Raw genomic sequence first — 20299 nt, forward strand, 5'->3', positions numbered from 1 at the left:
TCACAGAACTCACGTCAAAAAATCAGCCCCAGAAAGTCAACTGGACCCCAGAGTGTCAAGCTGCATTTGAACAATTGAAAGCCGCCATGTGCTCCGCCCCTGTGCTCCAGGCCCCCGACTACAGCCGGGAGTTCATCGTCCAGACGGATGCCTCCGACCATGGCATTGGGGCAGTCCTGTCTCAAGTGAACACCGAAGGCCGTGATCAACCGGTGGCCTTCATCAGCCGGCGACTCCTACCACGGGAACAACGCTGGAGCACCATAGAGAGGGAGGCCTTCGCGGTGGTATGGGCCCTCAAGAAGCTCCGACCCTACCTCTTTGGCACACACTTTCGGGTACAGACCGACCACCGACCCCTGCAGTGGCTGATGCAGATGCGGGGGGAAAACCCGAAGTTACTACGCTGGTCCATCTCCCTACAAGGGATGGACTTCACAGTTGAACACCGGCCTGGGCCAGATCACGCCAACGCAGATGGCCTGTCCCGGTTCTTCCGCCTCGACGAGAAGAGTCCCCAAGAGGATGGGTAACTCTCCCCGCCTTCAGCTGGGGGGGACGCATGTTGGACAGGCCACATGAAGGGCCGCTCTCCCCCGGCCCAACCAGGCCCGAGCCCAGCCACGCAAGTACCACACACCACCATTGCACGTCCACCGTCCCCGCAGGGACCCCTACACTCGAACCTGTTGACCGCGTAGGCCGACCCACTACCGGCCTGCGCGCCCATCCTGGGCGCCATCTTGGACACTCCACCACGAGGCCGCCTGGCCCCCCGATCGACCTCAACCCTGGGCCTGGCCAGGCCTCAGACATTCCGGCACCAACATCCACCCAGGAGGTGAGCGGGCTACTTGGTCAGTCAATGGGAGCAAGAGGTGTCGATGGCTCTCCCCCGCCAAGTGCCGCTCGCCCATCGCCTCCCCGGGCGCTGGCTCCACCCCCCTGCTGGGTGTCTGGACTCCCACATCCCGGACCTCCCGACCTCCAAGTGCGAGGGTCCGGACATCAAAGCACTCCAGCCCTATAACTGGGGCAGCTCCAGAGCAGGACGGTAGTTGTATCTTGGAGTCGAGAGACGCAAAGAAGAACTCATCCTTGACGGTCTACTGGCGCTGCCGTAGCTCTGTCTTGTGCACCCTCGTCTTGCCTGCTGGCGCTGCCGCGGCTTTGGGAACCACCCTATCCTTCATCGTCGTCGGGACCTGCTGGCGTGGCCGCGGACCGTTTGTAACCACCACCTTCATCGGGACCTGCTGGCTCTGCCGCGGACCGTCGTCTTCCTTCATCCATCTCGGGACCTGCTGGCTCCGCCGCGGCCCGTTCATCTACACCACCGAGCTCGAGGATTGAGAGCTATTTCCATCTTTTTGGTAACAAGACTGTCCCGCTACCCTTTTCCCAAACAGAGACCAGAATAGAGGGGACCCCTGAGTCCAGACCTCCTTGTACCATTCTACCGTACTTGAAGAATTGCCTATAAAGTATCGTTGAACTTTATCCTTGTGTGGTGTCCGTCTGTGGGGGGGAAGTTACTTGTCTGTACGATTCACGGGAGACGGCTCTCCCCGGAGACCTCTCCCCTTATCCTCGGCCGACCCTCCCGGTCCGTCTAACACTCTCCTTGCACACTGCCCCCTCTGCTGACACACTGCCCCCTCTCCTTACACATTGCCCTCTCCTTGCACACTGCCCCCTCTGCTCACACACTGCCCCCTCTGCTGACACACTGCCCCCCTCCTCACACATTGCCCTCTCTGCTCACACACTGCCCCCTCTGCTCACACACTGCCCCCTCTGCTCACACACTGCCCCCTCTGCTCACACACTGCCCCCCTCCTCACACATTGCCCTCTCTGCTCACACACTGCCCCCTCTGCTCACACTCTGTCCTCTGCTCACTTTCTGTCCTCTGCTCGTACACTTCTTCCCGTGCTCCTCTGACACTACCCCTTTCACTGCCAGCAGCCACTAGACGCTCACTGCCCTCTGCTGTATGACATAGTGTTCAGTGCCCCGCGCCCACACGTTCCCAAATAAACCTTCTATGCGGTAGAGCGGCGTGCCTGCCCGGAGTGTTCAATCTGCCGAACTCATTCACAAGAACAGACCTACCCCATAGATAGAGGAGCAAACACATTTATCATGGAAGGCCAATTCGTCATTTTCCCAGCACCCTTTGCAGAAAACGTTAAATAAACACCCTGGCTACACATGACAGGTTTGTTGCACAGAGTGCAGACCCACGCTGCAGACCCGGTGTAATGTTTCATGTAAACAGATGTATTGGAAGTCTCACTCCTGCAACCAAGAAACGCTTCTCCCCATCAAGCGCGGGCCCCTCGGAGGGTGGAAGACGGCCACGCCCACCCCCCTGCTTTCACACTGTGCTGGATCAGCAAGCCAGCATGCCTGAAGGATCAAAGGGGCAAGGTGGCTTCTGTGTGGGCGCCTCTGCTTCTAAGGCTGAGCTTCAGTGCGCTTGCAAGTGCCTCACACACTCATATACTATATGAGGACACTCGCTGGCTATAGATCCACAATATTTCATAAATGTATACTCAAAGCCATAAATCATTTGGCATGAAGATGTATGAATGTGTATGGTAAGTCAAAAGACACCTTATAGGCCAAGCACTTAAGCAAAACACTTATGGGCATACAATAATCCAAAGAATATTACACTGATGAAAATGTCCAACACAAATTTCTAATACTTTTTCTTATGTGAGCTATTATTTCTTCGAGCACCCATGCTGTCCAGTAGAGGGTTATTTATTTAAAAATAACCTACTCTCCTCCAGAGTAGACTCGGCTTCCTATGACGAGCGTGGGATGACCCTTAGTTTATTCTTACCTTTATAGGCTGATCAGGCCGTGCCGACACGTGTCGACATCCTTAGACCAGGGACCTAAAACAACGGCAATGAAACCAGCCTGGTACTCCCAAAGGAGTGTTCGCCGAAACCCAAAAAACACAAAGAAATTAACATCACTTTTATTGGCAATACTGACCTCCTGAAGAAGGTCTTCAAGAGCAATTGGCACATGCTCTCGGGACTAGAAGGACTCCGAGGACCAGCGCAGTTCGTCTCTGAGACAATCTGACACACTCTAACGGGAAACAACCTTTACAACGCAACTTTTACAACGCACTACCATTACAACGAAACTTTTACAACGCAACATCCATTACATCGCATGTCATTACAACGTAACCATTACAATGCATGACACTACAACGCATACCACTACAACGCATGTCATTACAACGCATACCATTACAACGCATAACATTACAACACATAGTACCCTTACACTATCCAACACTTACCCTACTGTTGCACCCCCTGGAGTTAGAATAGTAATTTTTACCCCGACACTATCCAACACTTACCCTACTGTTGCACCCACCTGGAGTTAGAATAGTAATATTTACCCCTACACTATCCATACATGCAATGTAATGTTATGCATTGTAATGGTATGCGTTGTGAAGGTAGTATGCGTTGTAATGGAATGCGTTGCAAAGGTAGTTTATAAAAATTTGTTGTAATGGCATGCGTTGTAATGGAATGCGTTGTAATGGATGTTGCGTTGTGAAAAATGCATTGTAAAGGTATGCGTTGTAAAAGTATGCGTTGTAGCGTCATACATCCCACTCTAACTGAGAAGTGAAGACAAGGAACATGGTGGGATTATCTCCAGTTAAAGGAACCCATTCTTTTTCACTAGTGTAGTGTTTTATACAGTTGTCAGTAAAGATCCCTCCTACATGGGCCTGAACAGGTTCAAACCCTGGTTTGTGTAATAGAGCGCCTCACCTGCAGCACTTGTATGACCTGATGAAGCATGTACCGCAGGTGAGGTGCTGTAAGGCACGCCAATGTTGTCTCTTCTAAACTGGAGCTCTGTGGCTAAATTATTATTGTGTCCAAGCTCCAGTGCCCACAGACGTTGGCTGCTGTGACTACATCTAGCATCACTCTGTCACCGAATATGTAGCTAATAACTAACCTATGGTCAGGGGCCGTATTATGATAAGGCCCAGTTTTCCTGTGCATCTTCAAACAGGTGCACCACGTGTTGACAGTGAAACTGCGCCATATTATGTGGAATGTGCAGCGCTCAGGGCAGCCACGAACGCGCGCTGCTCTGGGGGCAGCGCATTCAAGTAAAATATGGAACAGATCCTTCAAAGCCGCTTCGTGTTTCACAGTGCATTTGAAAACCCACCTCCACTTTCGAGAGGGATTAGAAAGCCCCCTACAGGTGGGTGCAGTGAGTTACTGCACCCACCTGGAAGGACATGCCTGGTGGTCCATGGGACCCTCTTCATCCTTCGAGAGGACTGACCTCGGGGGGCACGCTGACAGTGCACCACCTTTTTGTGGCACACTTTTAGTGCGCCTCCTGACAGCTTCTTTGCCTTTGCGTCCGGCATGGGCAATTCAGCGTGGGCACAGAGGCAAAGAGATTCCCTCATTTTCAAAGACCCATACCCCCATGCAAATGAGAGAACGCCCTCTTGAGATAGTACTGGCGCTGCACGTGCGCCAGCACAATTAGAATTACCGAAGGGGCCGCACAAGTGTCTGCGGTCCCTTCTGTAATACCAAAGTGCCATGGCGACACACCCAAGTACCATGGTGGCACACAAAGCAGGCGCATATGCCCATTGTACCCTGGGGGCACCTTCTGTAATACAGCCATTGATGTACAAACTAATTTGCTGGTCGCAAAGCCTGCAATTTAGTGAATTACAGAGTTTGCAACCAGTTAATACATTTTTGGAATGTACTAAGCACGTTTGGGGATTCGGTAATAGGTTCCTGAATCGCTAAATAGGTTTAGGAAACCATTCGAATCAGTATTTGGAAAGGGTGTGTTTAGGGCTTCTTTTCCAAATACGGATTTCTTATACTGAAATCCAGGCTCAAAACATTAATATTACCGGCTTTGGAAAGGTGATGGTAAACAATTTTCAAAAAACGACCCCTTCAACTTTGCGAGTAGGCAAAATAAAATAAAACCTTTTTTTTTTATTTCAAATTTAAATGCTGCCCATTTTTCCTGTAAAGAAAATAATCTACATTTAAAAAATATATTGTTGTAGTTAAAAAGAAACATAGACATGGTGGTCTGCTGACCCTAGCAGGCACCATCCTTTCGATGAAAACGAATAGTAATTTGCAACCTTCCTCATTAATATACCCGAGATTCCGACCCACTATGATTCAAAATTTTAAAAACTGACCTATTAGTGCCTGGATCGTTTTATAAAGATCTATACTGGTTGCAAATTGCTGCAGTATTTTGTGACCAGTAAATAGTACATCTGGCTGGTTGTTCACCACCGTGGCTCTACGTGCACACATTATACTTTTTTGTATACTTTCACGTGCGTACAAACTTCCTGGCTGAGACACGCGTGCGGGCTTCACTGACGTCAGAGAAGCTTGTCACTTTGCCCTCTCCATTCACCTCTCTGCTGGCTCCCAGCCAATGAACAGCATCACATTTGTTTCCAGCAGTGGCGTAACAATATCCCCCGCAGCCGTAGCGGTGCGGGGACGGCCCGAGCTCCATGGTGACCCCTTCGCCACTGTGCACAGGCGGCGAGCCCCCCTGGCCTGAGAGCTCCTGACTGGGTCCGGAGCATGGGGCCCCACTCTATGTACTTTGCACGGGGCCCCCTCAAGTTTTTACGTCACAGGTTTCCAGGGCAGCCCTCTCATCAGGGCTCGAGTTGGGGTACCACGCGGGTGGACGGCGTCCCCCCACTTATTTTACCGGGTGGACGCCGTCCCCCCTGCCAAACAGCTGGACTTCACTCTTTGGCCTCTCTGGAACGAGGAGTTCGGAGCTCACAGCACGCTGTTTACGCGCTGGCCTCTCGCAATTGCATCTAAGGGGTGAGCGAGGGGAGGCAATGAGCCCGATGCAGGGCCAGACTGAGAACCAAAACCGGCCCTGGCAAAGTGCTCGACCGGCCCCCTGGGGGTGCGACCGAGCTCTTTGCTGGGGCCGGTTTTCGGCCGATTTTGTTACAGGGCCGATTTTGCACCTCTGCTGCAAAAACAGCCCTGTAACAAAAACGGCCCCCAGGGCCCAAAACCGGCCCCCACCCTTGCGATGCACCGGGGGATTGCCCGGTGCCCGCAATTGCCAGTCCGGGCCTGGCCCGATGGTGCAAGCCACCTTTCTTGACATCACTTCCTGTCGTGACGTCACTTCCGGTGACAGTGTCCCCCCACTTCTTTTTTTAGGACTTGTACCCTGCCTCTCATGAATAGATGGCAAACTGTAAATCCATTTTAGTTTATTTATCCCCGCCCCCTGCCCCCCCCCCCCCCTCCTTATAAGTATATCCAGTGAGTAAAACTCCTCCCTTTCGGTGAAACTTCGAGCAACAGTATGTTAAAACTTCCCCCTCTCTGCTGGACGCCTGTGCAAGGCCTGCGCCCTAGGCCTGGATAGCACCCCCTGGGCTGATGTCAGCGTGCGTGCGGGACGTGAGGACGTAACAACGGTGATGGTGCGCAGGGCAGGCTGGGGGTGTCTCCAGCACGAGAGAGGGAGGGCGCGAGAGGGCCCCGCTCCTCCAGGGCCCTGGGGGCCTCGTGCAGCGCGAGACGCGTGACTCCTCTCGGAACAGCAGCGCGCGCGGAGTCTCATGCTATATGTTATGTACAGTGAGCGCTGCGAGGACCACCAGGCGCTGTTTCCAAGTCATTTATCATCGGCCAGGGCTCAGAAAAGAAACCTGCTCAATTAATAAGATACAGGGACCATCTGTGCGGTCCAGACGGGGATGCGGGGGGTTTCCCGCGCAGCACTCCCTGTGCGCAGTATTGTGTTTTATAAAGCTTTCGAGTCGCTCATTTTTTAATAACTCAACTACAGCACACACGTGTTTTGTCTCGAGGTGCATTTTTGGGGGGTCTTTGATGGTTTTACTTTAACGTTAGTGGTACCCCGGTTTTATTTAAATATGTTCATATTTGTGGTTGGAAAATAGCTTTTCTGTCGCATGGGTCGATTCCCTGGCTGGTATTACTTAATTGCGCCCCCACCCAGCTCCCCACCACCTGGGACCTCATTCTGAAAGGTAAACTTATACTTTGTGCAAGTTTACCATTTTTTGGGTATTCACAAACTACGAGTTTAATTTAATTATCCTCATAGTCATTTTAGGACTGAGGCGACTCCCCACATAAAACAATAGGCCTCTCCTATCTTTTTCCAGGCGGAGTTCTTCGCCTCCACTGTGGAACCTCTGCAGTTGTTAACATGATATTAGGAAAATTAAACTCATCATTTGTAAATGCCACAAGAAACATTGAACTTACACAAAAGAATAACTTTACTTTTGTGCATCAGGCCCTGAGTCTTTTATTAGGAGCCTTTATCACAGAATCAGCTCAGGGGCTTAAACTTTGAGTATGCAAGTTTTAAGCAAGAAACATGCATACAAGGAATGAAATGAAAACCCTAAACAACTCTAAAAGATCTTATCAAATGGCTCTAAAATTGTGTGCCACTAATATTGTGTTAGATGAAAATGTAGTTGATATACATATATATATATATTATGGCTCTAAAATTTTGTGGCACTAGTATTTTGTTAGATGAAAAAGTAGATATTTTATATATATATATATATATATTTATGTATGTATATATATATGTATATATATATATGTGTATGCATATGATTATTAATGCTATTTTGTTTTTTTAAACGTGACTTGTCAGTGGCGTGCAAAATGTTACAGGAGTAAGTCACCACAAGAAGAGAAGTTTCCATTAATATGGTTGCTACCTCAGAAGGCCCTGCTCGGGTCAGGTCAGCCTACGCTAAGAGCAGTCACGCAGGGCTGAATCCTCAATGGGTTGTGGTGACCGTATCCGACAACTCTTCCTGACCAGGCCCGACCTACAAAACCTCAAGTGATCATTGGGGACGAGCTCTTAAAAGCAGGGTGTTTGCTCTTCAGGCCCACGCATCTGGTGGTGAGTCTTCAGGAAGGTAGCATCGCCTGCGGTCTGCGACGGAACAAGAACTGACACAGTGTGCCTCAGCATCTCCGGCAATGCTGGCAAAGTGGGCATGGCTAATAACACTGGCACCCCATCTCTGCCAAGGAGAGATGCTGGCAAGGAGCCTCAACAAGGAAGACTTCGGCAGGAGCGCAATATCCAGAATGCCGAAGCCGACACAAATGTCGACAATGGTGAGACCCAGCTAGGTTGCACCATCGGACTCGACCAGACATGGCCTTCCACTGAGGGAACTGTCGAGCTGCCGTCCACTACAAGCCGGCCATTGGACAATATCAGGAGAACTTCCCAACCATTCTGTTTACAGGACAAGCCATTTAAAGATGGTGGATGTTGGAGGGAAAGAGGACCACCCAATGCAGCTACTTCAAGCCTCAGCTTGGACCAATCGCTTGAACCATCGGCTCCATGGGAGAAGATTCGTAGTGGAGGAGGACAAGGAATGGGACAAGAGAGGTAAGAAGAGTTTGAGGTAGCCCATTAGAGCCCCAGAGAACAGCAATTATAGCAGCAATGTGTCTATGAGCGCTATTGACGTGCCCTCCATTGGTTACTGTACAAGCGTGCTTCGTCGGCAAACAGTATTCCGCAACCTTATTAGAGCGGTGACATGCTCCGGCTAGACCAGTATCACAATAGCCATCGGTGTATACCTGCCAAGCTCCGCGCCAAGGCACGTTCTTACAAGGTACTGTGCTTACATGTGTGTAGTGTCTTTCTGTTCGTTTTTGGTTATTCCTGTGCACAGGTTGACTTGGGCGCTAAGTCGCGCGAAGGGGCGGAGACGTTGCGGCTTGCCTTCTCGCGACTTAAAGGCTTGAGCAGCACGTTAGGCGAGATTACGGTGTCAGCGAGGGTGTCACCTCAACACAAAAGTTAAACTGCTCTAAGCACCTGATTTCTTAAGCTAAAGAGGTTGCTCACCTCAGGTCGCCCCTCCATGGACAGCTGCCGCGTGTCCATCGCGTCATCTTCTGGAGATGCTTCTGGAAGGCTCCTTGAAGGCCATGGTCCTGTCCCAGGCATGGACCAGGGCACAGTTCATGGGGTGGGCTCCATCAGCATCCATCCCTGCTTCTCACCGGTGGTCCTTCTGCATCCCAAGGACCATGAGATGGGTGCTGATGCTGCAGCATCTCTCTGAGGTGTCCCAAGCTCCTCTGCGCCCCCAGGCTGGCAGGATAAGGAAGGCGCGCGGATGTTCCGATTAGGGCTCAATAAGAAGTCTGAACCGGTGTATTGATCCGGGCGCCATCTGTGGAGCCGCCTGTTGGAGCAGACACCCCCGTGCAGGGAGCCCAGGAATGTCCCCCCTCCCCAGCCCCCCCTTACCCCCTCCGAACATAAGGCACTTTGAAGAGCATCACAGAGAAACTATTAAACAACCACTCTTTCCCCAACCAGCACCACCATCAGTGGAACCTAGTTTTCTTTTGCGACAGGGAGGTAGCTCAGTCGGTTCAGGCACCTTTGGGTAACAGCCTTGAATACTTGGAAAGACAGCTGCTCTCACATAACTTGCATGTTTACATCTATTACCTACATTAAGGGTAATAAATGACCCCTATTGGTTTTCTGCACTTCTGTTTTCCATTCTCTCGAATCACAGCCCCCAGGGATGTCTCCGCCACGTCGGTGTTCAGTGTTGACTCCAGGCTCTGAGGGCGAAGGGGCCTGCGGAGACCCAAGGAGGCCTCCACGGCAGGGCAGTGACCGTGGGAGGACAGCAGGGCTGGGGCAGGGTTCAATGAGAGGCTGACTGTCCCAACCTTTCGCCTACAGCACGGGCACCAGCCTGTCCCAGAAGCATGAAACCAGTTTGTAGTTACTTTTGGTCTCTTTTTCAAGTGTATCACCATCCAAGACACTTTTGTTAAGTTAATTTACTTAATATACTTACGTAGATGCACTTTTAGCCAGCTGTGTTCAGCCATTGGCCTGTTGTTGCGCCATTTACATTTTTCATTGTCCCACTGCAGCATGGGACAAAAGGCCAGCCCACGTCAGCCATTGGCTAGCTTCACTGTCAGTGATGCCCTCTCCTTTCACAAGGAAGCACGTCTGAAAACAAAGTATTTCTATTCAGTGCCAGGGACCACTATGGAAATATGTGCTTTGTGATATAAAAAAAATTCACTTTTTACAGCTCTTTTTCTATATTGGTGGGGACATGGCTTTGCCCACAGAACTGTTGCATACAAACTTTAGGAGAAAAAAATGCATTGAAAAAGCCAAAGTGCTGGCAACCATTATGAGGCTTATTGGCTTTGCCCATGCTTGTTTGAAAAGTGTTATTTAGGAAAATGAAAACTGTACACGCGCCCATTCCCCAACCAGTACTGCAACTCAACTTCCCTCTCCAAACCGTTTCAAACACCCCTGTTCATCTCCTTTCTTCCCTCCACCTCGCCCCCTTCCTGTACTCGCCCTCATCAGCTGCTTCATGCCTCGTTTCCTCTTCCCACCCCTTCACCACTCTTCCCTCTCCTCCTCTTCCATTAGCCCCTTCACCTCTCTCTTACCCATCACCACCTCTTCCATTAGTCCCTTCACTTCTCTCTTACCCTCACCACCTCTTCCATTAGCCCCTTCACCTCTCTCTTACCCTCACCACCTCTTCCATTAGCCCCTTCACCTCTCTCTTACCCTCACCACCTCTTCCATTAGTCCCTTCACTTCTCTCTTACCCTCACCACCTCTTCCATTAGCCCCTTCACCTCTCTCTTACCCTCACCACCTCTTCCATTAGCCCCTTCACCTCTCTCTTACCCATCACCACCTCTTCCATTAGCCCCTTCACCTCTCTTACCCTCACCACCTCTTCCATTAGCCCCTTCACCTCTCTCTTACCCTCACCACCTCTTCCATTAGCCCCTTCACCTCTCTTACCCTCACCACCTCTTCCATTAGCCCCTTCACCTCTCTCTTAGCCTCACCACCTCTTCCATTAGCCCCTTCACCCCTCTCTTACCCTCACCACCTCTTCCATTAGTCCCTTCACCTCTCTCTTAGCCTCACCACCTCTTCCATTAGCCCCTTCACCTCTCTCTTACCCTCACCACCTCTTCCATTAGTCCCTTCACCTCTCTCTTAGCCTCACCACCTCTTCCATTAGCCCCTTCACCTCTCTTACCCTCACCACCTCTTCCATTAGCCCCTTCACCTCTCTCTTACCCTCACCACCTCTTCCATTAGCCCCTTCACCTCTCTTACCCTCACCACCTCTTCCATTAGCCCCTTCACCTCTCTCTTAGCCTCACCACCTCTTCCATTAGCCCCTTCACCCCTCTCTTACCCTCACCACCTCTTCCATTAGTCCCTTCACCTCTCTCTTAGCCTCACCACCTCTTCCATCAGTTCCTTCACCCCTCTCTTACCCTCACCACCTCTTCATCAGCCCCATCACCTCTCTCCTACCCTCACCACCTCTTCCATTAGCCCCTTCACCTCTCTTACCCTCACCACCTCTTCCATTAACCCCTTCACCTCTCTTACCTTCACCACCTCTTCCATTAGCCCCTTCACCTCTCTCTTACCCTCACCACCTCTTCCATTAGCCCCTTCACCTATCTCTTACCCTCACCACCTCTTCCATTAGTCCCTTCACCTCTCTCTTAGCCTCACCACCTCTTCCATTAGCCCCTTCACCTCTCTCTTACCCTCACCACCTCTTCCATTAGCCCCTTCACCTCTCTCTTACCCTCACCACCTCTTCCATTAGTCCCTTCACCTCTCTCTTAGCCTCACCACCTCTTCCATTAGCCCCTTCACCTCTCTCTTACCCTCACCACCTCTTCCATTAGTCCCTTCACCTCTCTCTACCCCTCACCACCTCTTCCATTAGTCCCTTCACCTCTCTCTTAGCCTCACCACCTCTTCCATTAGTCCCTTCACCTCTCTCTTACCCTCACCACCTCTTCCATTAGTCCCTTCACCTCTCTCTACCCCTCACCACCTCTTCCATTAGTCCCTTCACCTCTCTCTTAGCCTCACCACCTCTTCCATCAGTTCCTTCACCCCTCTCTTACCCTCACCACCTCTTCCATTAACCCCTTCACCTCTCTCTACCCATCACCACCTCTTCCATTAGTCCCTTCACCTCTCTCTTACCCATCACCACCTCTTCCATTTGTCCCTTCACCTCTCTCTTAGCCTCACCACCTCTTCCATCAGTTCCTTCACCCCTCTCTTACCCTCACCACCTCTTCATCAGCCCCATCACCTCTCTCCTACCCTCACCACCTCTTCCATTAGCCCCTTCACCTCTCTTACCCTCACCACCTCTTCCATTAACCCCTTCACCTCTCTTACCTTCACCACCTCTTCCATTAGCCCCTTCACCTCTCTCTTACCCTCACCACCTCTTCCATTAGCCCCTTCACCTCTCTCTTACCCTCACCACCTCTTCCATTAGTCCCTTCACCTCTCTCTTAGCCTCACCACCTCTTCCATTAGCCCCTTCACCTCTCTCTTACCCTCACCACCTCTTCCATTAGTCCCTTCACCTCTCTCTTACCCTCACCACCTCTTCCATTAGTCCCTTCACCTCTCTCTACCCCTCACCACCTCTTCCATTAGTCCCTTCACCTCTCTCTTAGCCTCACCACCTCTTCCATCAGTTCCTTCACCCCTCTCTTACCCTCACCACCTCTTCCATTAACCCCTTCACCTCTCTCTACCCATCACCACCTCTTCCATTAGTCCCTTCACCTCTCTCTTACCCATCACCACCTCTTCCATTAGCCCCTTCACCTCTCTCTTAGCCTCACCACCTCTTCCATCAGTTCCTTCACCCCTCTCTTACCCTCACCACCTCTTCCATTAGTCCCTTCACCTCTCTCTTAGCCTCACCACCTCTTCCATCAGTTCCTTCACCTCTCTCTTACCCTCACCACCTCTTCCATTAGCCGCTTCACCTCTCTCTACCCATCACCACCTCTTCCATTACCCCCTTACCTCTCTCTTACCCTCACCACCTCTTCCATTAACCCCTTCACCCCTCTCTTACCCTCACCACCTCTTCCATTAACCCCTTCACCCCTCTCTTACCCTCACCACCTCTTCCATTAACCCCTTCACCCCTCTCTTACCCTCACCACCTCTTCCATTAACCCCTTCACCCCTCTCTTACCCTCACCACCTCTTCCATTAGCCCCTTCACCCCTCTCTTACCCTCACCACCTCTTCCATCAGCCCCTTCACCTCTCTCTACCCATCACCACCTCTTCCATTAGCCCCTTCACCTCTCTCTTACCCTCACCACCTCTTCCATTAGCCCCTTCACCTCTCTCTTACCCTCACAGCCTCTTCCATTAGCCCCTTCACCTCTCTCTTACCCTCACAGCCTCTTCCATTAGCCCCTTCACCCCTCTCTTACCCTCACCACCTCTTCTATTAGCCCCTTCACCTCTCTTACCCTCACAGCCTCTTCCATTAGCCCCTTCACCTCTCTCTACCCCTCACCACCTCTTCCATCAGCCCCTTCACCTCTCTCTACCCATCACCACCTCTTCCATTACCCCCTTACCTCTCTCTTACCCTCACCACCTCTTCCATTAACCCCTTCACCCCTCTCTTACCCTCACCACCTCTTCCATTAACCCCTTCACCCCTCTCTTACCCTCACCACCTCTTCCATTAACCCCTTCACCTCTCTCTTACCCTCACCACCTCTTCCATTAGCCCCTTCACCTCTCTCTTAGCCTCACCACCTCTTCCATTAGCCCCTTCACCTCTCTCTTACCCTCACCACCTCTTCCATTAGCCCCTTCACCTCTCTTACCTTCACCACCTCTTCCATTAGCCCCTTCACCTCTCTTACCCTCACCACCTCTTCCATTAGCCCCTTCACCTCTCTTACCCTCACCACCTCTTCCATTACCCCCTTACCTCTCTCTTACCCTCACCACCTCTTCCATTAACCCCTTCACCTCTCTCTACCCATCACCACCTCTTCCATTAGCCCCTTCACCCCTCTCTACCCATCACCACCTCTTCCATTAACCCCTTCACCCCTCTCTTACCCTCACCACCTCTTCCATTAGCCCCTTCACCTCTCTCTTAGCCTCACCACCTCTTCCATTAGCCCCTTCACCTCTCTTACCCTCACCACCTCTTCCATTAGCCCCTTCACCTCTCTTACCCTCACCACCTCTTCCATTAGTCCCTTCACCTCCCTCTTACCTCCCCCACCGTTTCCAGTAGCCCCTTCACCCCTCTCTTACCCTCACCACCTCTTCCATTAGCCCCTTCACCTCTCTCTTAGCCTCACCACCTCTTCCATTAGCCCCTTCACCTCTCTTACCCTCACCACCTCTTCCATTAGCCCCTTCACCTCTCTCTTAGCCTCACCACCTCTTCCATTAGCCCCTTCACCTCTCTTACCCTCACCACCTCTTCCATTACCCCCTTACCTCTCTCTTACCCTCACCACCTCTTCCATTAACCCCTTCACCTCTCTCTACCCATCACCACCTCTTCCATTAGCCCCTTCACCTCTCTTACCCTCACCACCTCTTCCATTAGTCCCTTCACCTCCCTCTTACCTCCCCCACCGTTTCCAGTAGCCTCTTCTCTTCCCTTCGCCACAGAGACCGTCTCTCCTAAAGGGCTCTGCCTCGTTGCACTCAGGAGTACCTGCTCTATTAGCCCACAGCAACGAGCGCGGATCGGTACTCCATACCTAGTACGGATACATCACGACAGTACTAGCTGTGGTAGCGCCTACGGCACGCACAGATGCTCTTTCATTGCACTGATGCTCGCACCTCGTGCTGTGGCACGGATGCTGTGCACAGACCCCCTCTATAGCTCCGATTCTACACACAAATACTCTGCCCAGTATCACTATTGGTGGGCACAACTATTGGCTTTCATGACTGATGCTACACTCAGAAACTTTACTGTGACACTGACTCAACACACCGCTGCTGGTTCCTGCAACACTAATCTCTTGCTCCGGCAACGGTGCTACCCTGAGACACTCTGCTGTATCACCTGTTCTACGCACCTCTACTCTTTCCTGTAGTATTCATCTCTTGCATGGCACTGATGCTACCCTGAGACACTCTGCTGTGTCACCTGTTCTACGCACCTCTACTCTTTCCTGTAGTACTAATCTCTAGCATGGCACTGATGCTACCCTGAGACACTCTGCTGGATCACCTGTTCTACGCACTTCTACTCTTTCCTGGAGTATTAATCTCTTGCATGGCACTGATGCTACCCTGAGACACTCTGCTGCGTCACCTGTTCTAGGCACCTCTATCTTTCCTGTAGTACTAATCTCTTGCATAGCACTGATGCTACCCTGAGACACTCTGCTGTATCACCTGTTCTACACACCTCTACTCTTTCCTGGAGTATTAATCTCTTGCAGGGCCCTGATGCTACCCTGAGTCACTCTGCTGTGTCACCTGTTCTACGCACCTCTACTCTTTCCTGGAGTATTAATCTCTTGCACGGCACTGATGCGTCCCTGAGACACTCTGCTGCGTCACCTGTTCTGCGCACCTCTACTCTTTCCTGGAGTACTAATCTCTAGCATGGCACTGATGCTACCCTGAGACACTCTGCTGTGTCACCTGTTCTAGGCACCTCTACTCTCTCCTGGAGTATTAATCTCTAGCATGGCACTGATGCTACCTTGAGACACTCTGCTGCGTCACCTGTTCTACGCACCTCTACTCTTTCCTGTAGTACTAATCTCTTGCACGGCACTGATGCTACCCTGAGACACTCGGCTGTGTCACCTGTTCTACGCACCTCTACTCTTTCCTGGAGTACTAATCTCTTGCATGGTACTGATGCTACCCTGAGACACTCTGCTTCGTCACCTGTTCTACGCTCCTCTACTCTTTCCTGGAGTACTAATCTCTAGCATGGCACTGATGCTACCCTGAGACACACTGCTGTATCACCTGTTCTACGCACATCTACTCTTTCTTGGAGTACTATCTCTTGCATGGCACTGATGCTACCCTGAGACACTCTGCTGCGCCACCTGTTCTACGCTCCTCTACTCTTTCCTGGAGTACTATCTCTTGCACGGCACTGATGCTACCCTGAGACACTCTGCTTCGTCACCTGTTCTACGCTCCTCTACTCTTTCCTGGAGTACTATCTCTTGCACGGCACTGATGCTACCCTGAGACACTCTGCTTCGTCACCTGTTCTACGCACCTCTACTCTTTCCTGGAGTACTAATCTCTAGCATGGCACTGATGCTACCCTGAGACACACTGCTGTATCACCTTTTCTACGCTCCTCTACTCTTTCCTGGAGTATTAATCTCTTGCATGGCACTGATGCTACCCTGAGACACTCTGCTGTGTCACCTGTTCTACGCACCTCTACTCTTTCCTGGAGTACTATCTCTTGCATGGCACTGATGCTACCCTGAGACACTCTGCTGCGCCACCTGTTATACGCTCCTCTACTCTTTCCTGTAGTACTAATCTCTTGCACGGCACTGATGCTACCCTGAGACACTCAGCTGCGTCACCTGTTCTACGCTCCTCTACTCTTTCCTGTAGTACTAATCTCTTGCACGGCACTGATGCTACCCTGAGACACTCAGCTGCGTCACCTGTTCTACGCACCTCTACTCTTTTCTATAGTACTAATCTCTAGCACAGCACTGATGCTACCCTGAGACACTCTGCTGTATCACCTGTTATACGCACTTCTACTCTTTCCTGGAGTACTATCTCTTGCATGGCACTGATGCTACCCTGAGACACTCTGCTGTATCACCTGTTCTACGCACCTCTACTCTTTCCTGGAGTATTAATCTCTTGCACGGCACTGATGCGTCCCTGAGACACTCTGCTGCGTCACCTGTTCTAGGCACCTCTATCTTTCCTGTAGTACTAATCTCTAGCATGGCACTGATGCTACCCTGAGACACTCTGCTGTGTCACCTGTTCTACGCACCTCTACTCTTTCCTGTAGTACTAATCTCTTGCACGGCACTGATGCTACCCTGAGACACTGCTGTGTCACCTGTTCTACGCACCTCTACTCTTTCCTGTAGTACTAATCTCTAGCATGGCACTGATGCTACCCTGAGACACTCTGCTGGATCACCTGTTCTACGCACTTCTACTCTTTCCTGGAGTATTAATCTCTTGCATGGCACTGATGCTACCCTGAGACACTCTGCTGCGTCACCTGTTCTAGGCACCTCTATCTTTCCTGTAGTACTAATCTCTTGCATAGCACTGATGCTACCCTGAGACACTCTGCTGTATCACCTGTTCTACACACCTCTACTCTTTCCTGGAGTATTAATCTCTTGCAGGGCCCTGATGCTACCCTGAGTCACTCTGCTGTGTCACCTGTTCTACGCACCTCTACTCTTTCCTGGAGTATTAATCTCTTGCACGGCACTGATGCGTCCCTGAGACACTCTGCTGCGTCACCTGTTCTGCGCACCTCTACTCTTTCCTGGAGTACTAATCTCTTGCACGGCACTGATGCTACCCTGAGACACTCGGCTGTGTCACCTGTTCTACGCACCTCTACTCTTTCCTGGAGTATTAATCTCTTGCACGGCACTGATGCGTCCCTGAGACACTCTGCTGCGTCACCTGTTCTGCGCACCTCTACTCTTTCCTGGAGTACTAATCTCTAGCATGGCACTGATGCTACCCTGAGACACTCTGCTGTGTCACCTGTTCTACGCACCTCTACTCTTTCCTGTAGTACTAATCTCTTGCACGGCACTGATGCTACCCTGAGACACTCGGCTGTGTCACCTGTTCTACGCACCTCTACTCTTTCCTGGAGTACTAATCTCTTGCATGGCACTGATGCTACCCTGAGACACTCTGCTTCGTCACCTGTTCTACGCTCCTCTACTCTTTCCTGGAGTACTAATCTCTAGCATGGCACTGATGCTACCCTGAGACACACTGCTGTATCACCTGTTCTACGCACATCTACTCTTTCTTGGAGTACTATCTCTTGCATGGCACTGATGCTACCCTGAGACACTCTGCTGCGCCACCTGTTCTACGCTCCTCTACTCTTTCCTGGAGTACTATCTCTTGCACGGCACTGATGCTACCCTGAGACACTCTGCTTCGTCACCTGTTCTACGCTCCTCTACTCTTTCCTGGAGTACTATCTCTTGCACGGCACTGATGCTACCCTGAGACACTCTGCTTCGTCACCTGTTCTACGCACCTCTACTCTTTCCTGGAGTACTAATCTCTAGCATGGCACTGATGCTACCCTGAGACACACTGCTGTATCACCTGTTCTACGCTCCTCTACTCTTTCCTGGAGTATTAATCTCTTGCATGGCACTGATGCTACCCTGAGACACTCTGCTGTGTCACCTGTTCTACGCACCTCTACTCTTTCCTGGAGTACTATCTCTTGCATGGCACTGATGCTACCCTGAGACACTCTGCTGCGCCACCTGTTATACGCTCCTCTACTCTTTCCTGTAGTACTAATCTCTTGCACGGCACTGATGCTACCCTGAGACACTCAGCTGCGTCACCTGTTCTACGCTCCTCTACTCTTTCCTGTAGTACTAATCTCTTGCACGGCACTGATGCTACCCTGAGACACTCAGCTGCGTCACCTGTTCTACGCACCTCTACTCTTTTCTATAGTACTAATCTCTAGCACAGCACTGATGCTACCCTGAGACACTCTGCTGTATCACCTGTTATACGCACTTCTACTCTTTCCTGGAGTACTATCTCTTGCATGGCACTGATGCTACCCTGAGACACTCTGCTGTATCACCTGTTCTACGCACCTCTACTCTTTCCTGGAGTATTAATCTCTTGCACGGCACTGATGCGTCCCTGAGACACTCTGCTGTGTCACCTGTTCTACGCACCTCTAATCTTTCCTGGAGTACTAATCTCTAGCATGGCACTGATGCTACCCTGAGACACTCTGCTGTGTCACCTGTTCTACGCACCTCTACTCTTTCCTGTAGTACTAATCTCTTGCACTGCACTGATGCTACCCTGAGACACTCGGCTGTGTCACCTGTTCTACGCACCTCTACTCTTTCCTGGAGTACTAATCTCTTGCATGGCACTGATGCTACCCTGAGACACTCTGCTTCGTCACCTGTTCTACGCTCCTCTACTCTTTCCTGGAGTACTAATCTCTAGCATGGCACTGATGCTACCCTGAGACACACTGCTGTATCACCTGTTCTACGCACATCTACTCTTTCTTGGAGTACTATCTCTTGCATGGCACTGATGCTACCCTGAGACACTCTGCTGCGCCACCTGTTCTACGCACCTCTACTCTTTCCTGGAGTACTATCTCTTGCACGGCACTGATGCTACCCTGAGACACTCTGCTTCGTCACCTGTTCTATGCTCCTCTACTCTTTCCTGGAGTACTAATCTCTAGCATGGCACTGATGCTACCCTGAGACACACTGCTGTATCACCTGTTCTACGCTCCTCTACTCTTTCCTGGAGTATTAATCTCTTGCATTGCACTGATGCTACCCTGAGACACTCTGCTGTGTCACCTGTTCTACGCACCTCTACTCTTTCCTGGAGTATTAATCTCTTGCATGGCACTGATGCTACCCTGAGACACTCTGCTGTGTCACCTGTTCTACGCACCTCTACTCTTTCCTGGAGTACTATCTCTTGCATGGCACTGATGCTACCCTGAGACACTCTGCTGCGCCACCTGTTATACGCACCTCTACTCTTTCCTGTAGTACTAATCTCTTGCACGGCACTGATGCTACCCTGAGACACTCAGCTGCGTCACCTGTTCTACGCTCCTCTACTCTTTCCTGTAGTACTAATCTCTTGCACGGCACTGATGCTACCCTGAGACACTGCTGTGTCACCTGTTCTATGCACCTCTACTCTTTCCTGTAGTACTAATCTCTAGCACAGCACTGATGCTACCCTGAGACACTCTGCTGTATCACCTGTTATACGCACTTCTACTCTTTCCTGGAGTACTATCTCTTGCATGGCACTGATGCTACCCTGAGACACTCTGCTGTATCACCTGTTCTACGCACCTCTACTCTTTCCTGGAGTATTAATCTCTTGCACGGCACTGATGCGTCCCTGAGACACTTGGCTGTGTCACCTGTTCTACGCACCTCTACTCTTTCCTGGAGTATTAATCTCTAGCACAGCACTGATGCTACCCTGAGACACTCTGCTGTATCACCTGTTATACGCACTTCTACTCTTTCCTGGAGTACTATCTCTTGCATGGCACT

General features: G+C 51.0%; 1 protein-coding gene across 8 annotated transcripts in view; it reads left to right on the top strand.

The window, feature by feature from the left end:
- Nucleotides 1-20299, top strand: part of THRB (thyroid hormone receptor beta) — a 597833-nt gene that overhangs the window by 509033 nt on the left and 68501 nt on the right. The gene's annotated exons all lie outside the window — the stretch shown is intronic.

This window comes from Lissotriton helveticus, chromosome 10 (assembly GCF_964261635.1).
Source record: "Lissotriton helveticus chromosome 10, aLisHel1.1, whole genome shotgun sequence".
In the NCBI taxonomy this organism is placed as follows: Eukaryota; Metazoa; Chordata; class Amphibia; order Caudata; family Salamandridae; genus Lissotriton; species Lissotriton helveticus.